This window comes from Podarcis melisellensis, assembly GCF_964234715.1.
Source record: "Podarcis melisellensis genome assembly, chromosome: 6".
Lineage (NCBI taxonomy): Eukaryota > Metazoa > Chordata > Lepidosauria > Squamata > Lacertidae > Podarcis > Podarcis melisellensis.
Genome location: NC_138538.1, coordinates 66,980,039 through 66,992,168, shown reverse-complemented (window position 1 = coordinate 66,992,168; position 12,130 = coordinate 66,980,039). Strand labels below are relative to the sequence as shown.

General features: G+C 42.0%; 1 long non-coding RNA gene across 1 annotated transcript; it reads right to left on the bottom strand.

Moving 5' to 3' along the window:
* Nucleotides 1-4,445: 4,445 nt before the first annotated feature.
* On the bottom strand, nucleotides 4,446-5,773 carry LOC309371564. The gene is made up of 2 exons (XR_014169202.1): nucleotides 5,662-5,773; nucleotides 4,446-4,742 (listed from the first exon to the last, which is right to left on the bottom strand). It is a non-coding gene; the product is annotated as an uncharacterized lncRNA (long non-coding RNA).
* Nucleotides 5,774-12,130: the final 6,357 nt, after the last annotated feature.

Below are 12,130 nucleotides of genomic sequence, written 5' to 3'. Positions count from 1 at the left end.
TAAGGCTTAATAGGTCAGAACCAGCACTTTGAATTAATAATAATAATAATAATAATAATAATAATAATAATAATAATAATTTATACCCTGCCCTCCCCAGCCAAGACTGGGCTCAGGGAGGCTAACACCAGATATAAAAACAATTGATTGAAATACAACTTAAAAACAATATTAAAATACAATATTAAAATGCAGCCTCATTTCAATGGAAACTCAAATAAAAAACTTTTTGGGGGATCAAAACATCAAGTTGAATTAAGCTCAGACACAAATTGGTAGCCAGTGCAGTCATGCCAGAGTTGGTGTTATATGTTCATACCGTCTTGCCCTGTCCAGTGACTTCTGTACCAGCTGCAGTTTCCAAATTGTATTTGAGGAAGCTCTGGGGTCACTTTTGTAGATGCAGAGGAGTTGTGGAAGGCACTAGCTGGGGAACCCTCAAGGCAACTTCCAGGAGAAGCTTGGGAAAGGCGCTGGAGATCAGGAGGCCTTAGGGAGTGGCGGGAATGCGGGGACCTTCAGTCCTTGCAACTGCTGTATTGGGGGCAAGATCTACTGGGAAGAGTTGCTGGGATCACTAGACCTGCACTGTTTTGGTTTCTTTGAAGAGCTAATTTCACGGACACCATGTTTTTTGTTGCTGACCTATGCTTGACTCTGGATCCTGACAAAAGGCTTGGCATGCGCCCAGTGATTCTGATGCCACCCCTCATTTCCACTAAAATGAAGAGGCCTTAGTCTGCATAACCAGATGAAACACTGTGGTTTTAATCTGCACATTGAATTAATGGACGTGTTGGGACAGGTTGGCGCTTAGCTGAAAGTGATGCTCTTGGAAGGAAGCTGCCATGCAGCTTCTGGATCTTTGGAAGTCATCACCATGCTGCAAAGAATTAAGCACAATCATATATTTCTGTCTCTCCCCCCCCCCCACATTTGCTTTATTGTGCTTCCTCAGAGAGATGCCATCCATTGGTGTCATAATTGGCTGCAGAGGAGAGAAGTCGTGTCAATGATATGGAACACACTTATTAATTGAGACAATAGTGACGAGGCTGTAAAAAGCCTTCCAAGATGACAAATTCCCCTTTGCATTATTTTAGATTAATTTAAAGTGCTGGCACACAAAGCTTTACAACTTTATTCTTGGCAGAATATGAGCACTTTCAGACTCATTGATACTCAGGGATTCTTTTGCTATTACAGAGGAAACTCCCAGTAGAAAAACAAAGGGAAACATTTCAATGAGGTACTTGCAGTGTTTTCCTCATTAGCAGCTACAGTGTCTTGAACAGGGAACGAGTGTTTGGGGAAAAGTTTTCTTGGCATTAACAAGAAAGGACATTGCTTTTACAGGCAAAAACACGTTATGATTTTCTGAAACATCCTATCATGGAACCATATGAAATTTGATTTCTTAAAAAAAAATTTACAATAAAAACAAAACTAAGTGCTAGAGTGGCTTTTTTTTCTTTAAGAAATGTCCATCTATTTAAATATAATCCTATATACTGAACAATTTTTAAAGGTTATTTTAAACTAAGAACGGTTCCATTTTATGGCTTCCAGGTTTCCTTTGTTTTCAGTTTATAGGTGAGTAGGTTTGATGTATTTTTAAAACAGAAATTGCATTGTTTTGTTACTGAGAGTCCTTCTTTCTGTCTCATTGATACCTTATGACCATGAACAGAAGGGGAGAGCTTTTTCCTCATTTCATCAGAGCTTTTTTCAAAGCTGTCAGATAAAACACTGAAGCTGACCCTAACCCCAGCCCTTTGAGTACTGATTCCATTTTTGCCACTGGGAAACTGCACTCCTGCCTCTCAGCATTTATTTGCAAGATGTGAATGGCACTTGGCAGCAGGAATGGGGAACCTGTGGCTCTTGGAGAGGAAGAACCAGAGAGCCACTACAAGTTCCCTCCACACACCCATCACACTTTGGCATATTATAATCTGCCACCTGCTCTCTATGTGCTCCTTCTTTGTATATTTTCGTGGTAGAGCATCATCCAAGGAGGTACTGAGCAGGATATTTCCTTGGAGAAGGTCTTTTGGCCCTTATCCCCTAGTGCTTTTCTTTCTTAGGGTACTCAAGAGTATGCACCATTTTGCCTAAAGACAAAGCACTGGTTAAAAGTATGGCATGTACTGTAACAAAGCGTGTTCTCCCTCATGGAGAGCATGTGTTGCGGTGGGGTCTGCTGAGCCATCCCTCTGTTGCCAGGCAGGATTCCTAAAGAGGGCCTAGGGCAACGATTGGCTGGCTGGGTTGCTGGGGTAAAAGTTATGTTGCAATTTGGGTGGGAGGAGTAAAATGTTTTAAATACTCTGCACGCAGTCTGGAGCTTTCTCTTTGCTGTGTGCAACGGATCACCTGCCCACCCGCCCTAAATTAAGGGGTTTTTTTTGCGTTGACCTTGCTATGCCTGTCATGGGGTCATCTGCCATTGGGGCAGGGGCCTGGTAGGAATTTTGTCCATCTGGCTGATTGGCTGGGCCATTTGGTTTTTGCCTACTGCGTAGCAAATCGTCACAACTTGTAAGGTTGCGGTTAGGCATTGGTTATAAATTGGTTGGAGGAGGGGTAAGGATAGGCTGGGCCTGCCCCTCCATGGTTGCTGCGGAAAGGGAATTCCATTAAAGGAATCTAGGGGCTTGCCATCTAGGGGCTAGAGCCGGCAAGTCTCGGGGAGCATGTGGGGAGAGGTGAGGGCCTGTGACTCAGCTCCATTTCCCCCTGATATTGTTTTCCCTTACTGCCTTTGGTGGTGCCCGGAAGTCAGTTCTGTCCCCAGGCAGGGGGACAGATAGTCTTAACCAATGCCTAAACAACCACTCACGCTTATGTATTTCAATAAAGTTGTGGCCAAAAATATACCAAAAACCTTAAACAAAAATAATGTGTGTGATGTGAGTTATTTGGGGGGTGGCTTGGGGACCTCGACACACAACTTCATGGTGAGTACTGGCACCTTTTTTTCTAGAACATAAGCTCTGGGTGTAGGGCTTCCCTACTTTGCCAACTCCTCTTCAATCAGTATGATTACAGCGCGCTTATGTGTAATAATTCGCTGTATTCTCCTCCTCCCTCTTGCCAAAGCCCAGTTTCCACATTTCCCAGGTGCACCATTGAACAGAACACGCTCTGGCAAAGGCACTGCATCCATGATTTGTAATTTGCCCTAATGGCACTCCGGGGATGTAAACTTGAGTTACAGATTATTTATCATATCAGTGGGGGAGAAAGTCTAATTCATTACACCTAGTTAAGCCTACCAGATAGGCTACAAATAATAACACTGACCTATGTCACTAGGCTGCTCTAGGGATTACAGAGAAAATCTATGCGCAGTGTTACTGTTGTGCCTGCAGGTGCACATGCAACCACAGGGCTGCTTTCCCCCACCCCATGGAAACATGTGCTCTAATGTCTCCAATAGGTAGCTTTTTCTCTGTGTGGTGCCCATGGCATTTCTCAGTTTTGCAAATTTGCCCAGAAAGGTTGGTGACCCCTTGGGGTAGCATCTTCAAGAAATGCACTAAGTGCTTGATATGTTTCTATGCAGATAGAAAGGATTCAGTCTCGTGGATTGGCAGAAGTGGTTAGTGGATCAAGCTCTGCTTTAGTTATACCTTGAATGGTCTTGGCTCTTGCACTTCTTGTCCTTTACATGCCAGCCCTTATATGTAAAGTTGTCCATGACACTGGTTTCTCTGAAGTCATGGTTAGCAAGCACACCAGCAATGTTGCTGGGGCAGTTGGTTGCAACAGAAAACAGAGAGCTATATGGAACCCACTATTGTGAATAAGTTCAATATGTGTTTGTTTGTCCAGCCACCATAAACACAGCACACCTGATTTTTGATCCTTGCCTGATGAGTGGTGGGCAAATCACATCTTAGAACCATTAACAAAAATAGGTTTTACATAAACTTCCACTATCAGGCAACAGAAAAATTCCCCAAGGGGAGAAGCAGCTGTGTAAATGTACCCTTGCATTGTATCAATTGCCTTTCAAAGAGACCAAAGCTGTAATTACCATCTTAGCTTAAACACATGCCCACTCAGACACAGGCACGCACAGCCAAGAATATAGAGCGGCATCTTATAGGTGACCAAGGGACTGAAATCCCGTTTTTCAGGTACGTACTGGGACTTTTTCAGGGGCCCCCTTTTCATAGCAGCTCCTTGTTCCTCCTGAAAAGCCAACCTAAAGCACCATCCGAAACACTGATGTCTATTTGACCATTTCAAAGAACTTATTATTGTGAGTTAGGAGGTTTCCCCAAAGCAGTTCTGCTTCTTCTTCCTTAAATAAAAAGAGGTTGGAATATTTTGAAAAGAAAACTTGCAACCTTGCTTTCCAAAGAAACATCTATAGGGTAGCGGCATCACACACACACACATCCCAAAAAAGGACAAAGGAGACACAGACTTGCATAAAAATGTCATATGCTCATTTATAGAGTTGCCCTTATTACTATTATTTCAATAGGGTAGACACACAATACATCTCACATTAGTGGGAAAGGCAGGGACCCAAGTGATATGTGTATTTGCTCAGTATGGTAACTTCAAGGCCCTTGCCGTCTCTTCTTAGGGTTCTTTGTCTGTAAACCAGATTTGGACTGCACAGATCTTCAAATAGTGAGGATGCTCTCAAACAGAGGACTGTCTCATGTAAAGCAAGACATCTGGCCACCCTAGTATTTCAACTTTTTCATAAGAAGATCCACTGACTAAGAGAGAAAAGAAAATACCTGTGCTTCAGAAAGCAGAAAAGTACCGCTAGACCAAAAATAAATATCCTCAGTGTATGCAGTAAAGAAGGAAAGTAACAATCAGCAATCCCCTCTTTCCCCTTTTGGGGCTATAAATTACCTGAAGCAATTTCTCTAATGGGACATGATACTTGTACAATGATCCTGCACTAATTTTACAAAGCAAAACCTCAGTTCCTGGTTGAAAGAGTACAGTAGAAACTCCGCCTTCCATTAAAGATCTTCAGTAAGGTAAAGGTAAAGGTACCCCTGCCCGTATGGGCCAGTCTTGCCAGACTCTAGGGTTGTGCGCTCATCTCTCTATACGCCGGGAACCAGCGCTGTCCGCAGACACTTCCGGGTCACGTGGCCAGCGTGACAAGCTGCATCTGGCGAGCCAGCGCAGCACACGGAACGCCGTTTACCTTCCCACTGGTAAGCGCTCCCTATTTATCTACTTGCACCCGGAAGTGCTTTCGAACTGCTAGGTTGGCAGGCGCTGGGACCGAACGACGGGAGCGCACCCCACCGCGGGGATTCGAACTGCTGACCATGCGATCGGCAAGTCCTAGGCGCTGAGGTTTTACCCACAGCGCCACCCGCGTCCCAAAAAAAGCTCTTCAGTTGGTTCACTTAATTAAAGGAGAACATGTCATAAGGAAGCTTAAAAATTCAAGGTAGAGAAAGTACCTTTCCTACCCTGTCTAGGCTCTCTCCTTTTCCCTCTCCCTCCTTCCCCCCACCTCTCTATATATAGCCGTAACAAAGAATGCAATTGTTGTAAGATATTGCTGCCCATCTAAATTAGTCTGCCACTGTGATTACGGAAGGACATAGATTCAATTGCACTTTCTGTGTGCAGAGCTACTGGGAAAATCCCCAGCTTCTTGGTACTTACCAAATTATATCCTTCCTTATCTCAGGAGCAACAGTCTAGTAGGTGCACATTGCAACTCTAGGGTGAAACACGTGGTACTCTTATCTCAAGAGCACTTACAAGGACCTCACAAAAGTTGTTAATTATTAACCTACCTTCAGGGCTTACCCTATTAGTTCAAGTCTGTCTTTTAAGTATTTACTGTTTAAACCCAGGCAAGTATCAAATGCTTCCTTCAAGAGGATCTGCACCACTACATTCTAGAATGTCCCTATTCTTTGCTCTCATATTAGACTACTTCAAGCCTGCAGAGTTCAATTATGTGTAGCATTTGTATGTTTATATTATATTTGCCAAAATGGACTGGGAACATGCTCAAGGCCCTAAGTTAATCAGAAATTCAGATAATCAAGAATGCTGTTTGCACAGGATTATGATAATGCCAGGCTACCAGAAAGACAAAGTAAATTTCGATAGCAGGGCAATCTGGCTCATTGAGGCTCAGATAAAGGAGATGCTACTGTAGGTAATAAAAGGTGTTCAATTTATCTGTATTGCAGGTTCACAATTCTAGCTTTCTTTTGTCCAAAAGAAATAGGAGTTGTTATTAGGAATATATGTGTGTGCATACCGAAATTACATAGGCAGACAAGCAACGTGCACAGAATGGAGGCAAAATCAAATGCCCAGTTCATATATTACCATGAAAGGAGATATCTTTCAGCCATCTCCAGCCCACCCTATTATCATGGGGTTGGGGAGCTTCATTTCACAGTCATCAATCAATCAATCAATCAATCAATCAATCAATCAATCAATCAATCAATCAAGGCAGTTGGTCCTGGCAATGTAAAGTGACAATACAATCCCATCAAGCCAAAGCATGGCTCTTGCACAGTTTATTGCTGCGAGACGGCATGCCCCAACCAAGTAGAAAGTGATTTTCAGAGGCTACATACCAAAGAAGCACTGCTATTGTATCTGTTTTCAAAAGCTGAAGAATGGCAACTAAAGAACCAGGCTCAAGTCCATAATACCAATTCCTGTTTTATAGGTCACCACTTGCCGTAATCCCAGATTCCAGCAGTGATCAGGGCATAGAATCAGAAGCTGGTTGAAGAACTGGACCAGCGTCCTGGATCTGGTACTGGAGCTGAGCTGGCAAGCAGAAGTCTTCTGAACTATGTCCCAGGCTACCACATCTAGGATCCTCAAGCGGGAGGGCCATAGCTCAGTGGCAGAGCACATGCTCTGTATGCAAAAAGTTCCAGCTTCAATGCCAGGCATTTCCAGGTAGGACTGGGAAGGACTGCTGCCTGAAACCCTGGAGATTCATTTCCAGTCAGTGCTTCCCTTCCTCCCCATATACAGGATTGGTGCATACCTAATCCTGGAATAGCTACACTAGCAATGCAAGGATCTCTCCCTTGCTAACTTATCTGCTGCATTGTGAGCATTGCATCATCTGATGTACATTGGTACATCTGGAAAAGACTGATTGATCAGTGCTCCAACTCCACTTGGTGTGTGAAAATAACTTTACATTCCTGTGTTAGTGAAACCTGATATTAAGATGTGCAGCTGTGATATTCTGCTCTTCTGCAGTGGAAAGTGGTGTTCATATAGTCAACATATTCTTAGCTGTTACATTTATGCCCAAAGTAGATTGTCAAGAGGTTCTGTACCTTGCATTCAATTTCATCGACACAAGTTGATTGATTTTGTGTTTGTGTGATGGCGATAGTTTGATACTTTAATAATGCTACCTTACCTTAGGAGTAAGGAAAAACAAACAAAAACCCTGCTTGTATTATTATGGGCCTTGCATCTTCCTTCACATGTGCTCAGTCAACTTCAAGTGCTTATAATGTGTGCGCAGAGTTATTTGTCATTCTGTCTCGTTAGGTTGGTCAAGCCTAGTTTAAATCTTGATGCCCATCCCATTTTTTTCTTTTTCTTTTTGGAAAAAATCCATTGTATGCTGCAGATGTAATTAATGGAAAAGTAATTTGCTGATATCTCTTCAGACTTGCTTTGTGGAAATGTACAAAACTAATCTCACCAAACAAAATGCAAAACAACAGTTGAAAGTGCGTCCTTTAACCTTTCAATGAATTTTAAAAATGCCTATTGGAGTTGCACATTAATAAAGGCTGTTAAGCTCAGTAGAGTACTTTATATTCATCTGTGCTTCATCAGGCAGGTTCATGGCCTCTGCAGAACTGCAGCAGCTCCCTCTGTTCTGAAAACAGTATGGGGGAAGAATGGTAAGTACCATTTGGTAATTAGAAAATGTTACTAGAATTGTTACGGAGAAAACAGCTAATGCTAAGTATGTTTCCGGAATGAAAATATGCAGCACTAAAGATTGCAAGAGGGGCAGAAAAAGAAAGAAGAAAATGTGGAACATCTTCATATGAAATCTTATTCTATCGCACATGGTTTTCCACTCAGTGACCTCACCCAATTCTGTGTCCACTGAATACCTGCATCAGTCAGTCAAAAATTTAACAATGAAGATAGCATGGGTTGGACAGTAAAGGAAAGGGTGAGTCCAATGTCACACAGGAGAGCTCTGTAAAAATGGAAGATCGGTGATTTATAGCAGTTGTTTTTTTTTAAAAAAAAAAGATTACAATGAAAAGCATTGGGATTGAAGTGGCATTTCTGATAATCTCATTATTAAAACTACAAAATACTAACATTCAGTGGTTTTTTTCTGATCGCTCCCTCTCAAAAAGCACATCATAGACCTAGAAAGAGTACACAAGTGTCTTTTCTATGAGGATAGGTTGAAGTGGTTGGGTTTTCAGCTTAGGAAAAGAGTGACAGGAAGGCTGATATCCTAGCCTCACTTGTTGGGTGAAAGTGATATTGAATTCAACAGTGCATACTCCTACATATTATTATTACTGTTACAATTTATTACTCACCCACCCCCAGGGCAAAACTAGGTTTTATTTCACCCAGGTCAAAGACCCAGTTTGGCACTCCCCCATGTGCATTTGCGTAAACAAATACACAGGCTGGGCACCTCAGTGGCACCTCTCCAGAAGTTTCACCAGGGGCAAAAAAAACCAGCTGCCACTCGTCTGTAGCTACAGCACTGTCCCCCCTCCTTCACAATAAAAACACAAAATTAAAAGCAGTTTAAAATAACTTAAAAGAGTAGACATGGTTAGGATTGTGCTGCAAAGCTGCAATAGCATTGTCATTATGAAGGTGTCTCTGGGGCCATAGGATCAGTTGGTCCTCTTCTGCAATGTCAGAGATGGAGCCGTGAGGAAGATCCAATGTTGGATTCCGCTAATCTCAAAAGGTCCAAAAAGGGAGGCATGCCAGGGGAAGACTGCAGAATGATTTGCATCTGAAGGATCCAAATGTTTCCCATGGCTGGATTAAATGAACCCATTCTACTAGTGCAAGCCAGCATAGGGACTCCCACTAGCACACTCCCCACAAATCCTCTTAGGGGTCAGGAAAACCTCAGAACAGCATGTGAGACAGAATGACCTCCTTAGCACTATGCTGACTTCCCGTCCAACATGCACCCCCCCCAACAGATTCAGAAATATGGACACAGGAATATGCCTCAATCTTTCCTTGCCCCTTTCTTCCTCTTGCTTATGGGATTTTTAAATAAAAAAGCAAACCATTATGGAAATCAAAAGAGGAAGACAAGAGCATCCCCGTGCCCTCATTTCTTCCACCCTGTTGCTTGATGTAGGAGCTGGTTCTTGGAGTACCTTGTGATGCTGCAGTTCATCACCTACATCCAACACCCAAGAGCACAGGTAGGAGAAGAAGAGGAGGAGTTTGGATTTGATATCCTGCTTTATCACTACCCGAAGGAGTCTCAAAGCGGCTCACAATCTCCTTTTCCCTTCCTCCTCCACAACAAACACTCTATGAGGTGAGTGGGGCTGAGAGACTTCAAAGAAGTGTGACTGGCCCAAGGTCACCCAGCAGCTGCATGTGGAGGAGCGGAGACGCGAACCCAGTTCACCAGATTACGAGTCTACCACTCTTAACCACTACACCACACTGGCTCTTGAACTCCTTCATATAAACAATTTCTTTCCAATCAAGGGAATGGGAAATAAAGAAAATAATGCCAACTCTAGGGCTGGTGTTGTTTAACACATACACACCACTGGGGCACACTAGAGGATCCACTCAGGGCAGCCTCAGATAAGATATAGCCATTGACACAAGATCTAGTGATGACCACTAGTTTAGATGTCTTCAAAAAGTTCAGATAGCTGTTTCCTTAACCTTCCTGGGGCCACATGCCAGTGGAAGGTAGACCTAAAGGGGGAAAGTGGGTAAAGAAACAGATGCGGCTATTACATTTGTTTGGCTGGCTGCAAACTGAGGTTTGTCCAATGGGAGCTGTACTTAACAGTATCCCTAGTACATCTCCTGTCTTCCCACAGAAGGAGCCATGAAACAGTGAAGTTATGTTGATATTTAATTAGTTGTCATGATATGCGAGCCAAATATAAATATAAGAAAAAGAAGAAGTCAACTGGCAAGTGTGTTTGAGTACCCAACAGCTACGACGTTGAAACAGAAATCCCATAAAGTTCCCCGCTTTATACCCAAGCAAAGGATATAATTCTCCTAGATTTAATCATAGGAGTAAATCCTTTAGAATGGTGGAGATAATGAAAAGAGACATGAATTGAGTGTGTTGTTGTTGGTTTTTTATTAGAAAATCACAAATGTTGCATACAAATGGGCTGTAATATTGCAGTCCATTTGCGTACAACATCTGGGTATTTCCAGTTTAAGTCAGCAATTTTCTCCTGCTGTTCTCCTGCGGTCTATTCTATACCATCCAGACTCTTAATGGATAGAAAATACTTTCTGTAGCCGGAGTACCAGTTTTCATTGACATGTGAAAGCCACATAAATAGAAAATTTGGTTCATGAAGCTCCAGGAAGAGTCCCCTTGTCTATATTAATTGACACTTGTCTTCAAACTTTCCATGTTTCAAGACATTTGCCAGGAAATAGTGCTGGTGTAAACAATAAAGGGACTCAATTTTCTCTGAGCATTACGAGAATGCACAGCGACAAAGATCTTCAAATCAGAACCACCACCGGAATAAAACGGTCAACATTCTTTGCATTTTAAGTTGCTTCATAAATAAAAGTGCCAGGGATGGTATAATTTTTACTTAGAATAACATTTTAAAACCATATTATTTTGTTGCTTAGCAGATTGTTTGAATTATCTGTTCCATCTTTAATCGAGGGGATTACTCAACAAAACCAATGTTCATTCAACAACATTCAAAAAATCTGTTGTGGATTACCAATATCATCAGTTAAACCTGTTTCAAATTTATTGCTTTCATTCAAGTTAAATTATAAAAGGGTCCATTTGTAGCACCACATGTATATACATGAATTCAGCTTTCATCATTTCCAACAAGTTTAATCCAGTGATTTATGCTTTTGACACAGTTTTGGGGGGGAATTTGTTAAGGAAACTCAGACAGTTTGATAGAAGAGTTAGACTGGATTAATGTGCTATGTGCCAAGTTAAAAACCAGCCCATTAAAATTGTTTTGAGAAAGAAGAACGTGTTGGATTTTTAACAGTCTCGACTTCCTTGCGTTTCCAATCATTTTAGCAACTTTAGTCAAGGAGTTATGATAGGTAAGTCTGAAAGACAATGATCTTTATTATTAGAAAAATGTTAGAATAGAAAAGAAGCAAAAACTGCCATTCTTTACCCACAGCAGGAAATAATACTCCTCGGATTACAGTGTTCTGATCTCTAAAGAGCCAAGCCAAATAACTGCATGCTTACTTATTTTGCAAATTATCTTCCTTTTAAAACTCTCCGCATTTATATCCACATTAAAAAAATATTTTAAAAAACCTAATACACATTACCAGACAAAGGAAAATGAAATGTAAAATGCTTATCTCTTACGTTTCACATCACAGGTGGAAAATTCCAATTTAAACTGAAGGAAAAGAAGGTCAGGATGACTTGGTGTTGTTGTTGTTTTAAATGGGATGTCAAGCGTTTCGTCTTTAGGTTATTTCTTGAAAACCTGGGAAACTTATTGAAAGTTTCTCTATCCTGTCTGCCTCCCACCCCCCACCCCCACCTCAACCCAAGAGAATAAATTTACTCAAGGAGACCCAGTCACAGAAATTAAACATAGCATGTTTGGTTCTAATGAAAGAGACACAGTGGCAACAACAGTAGAATCTCTGACTAAGACCAACCCTAGGATATATAGCCTCCTGGGTCCCACTGTATCAATGAGAGATCTCATTGATGGTGACCACTCTGCAATCAGTGATGTGGATCTTTCTGTTGAGCTGGGTCATCTCAATCACACTGGACTCCTTCCTTGGCAATCACTCGTAGCCGAGTAAGATTGTCTTCCATAAACACGGTTTTAACCATGAGTCCGTCAGTGACTGTGGAGGCCAATTCTGGATTCACACATCCTTCCACAGTGGA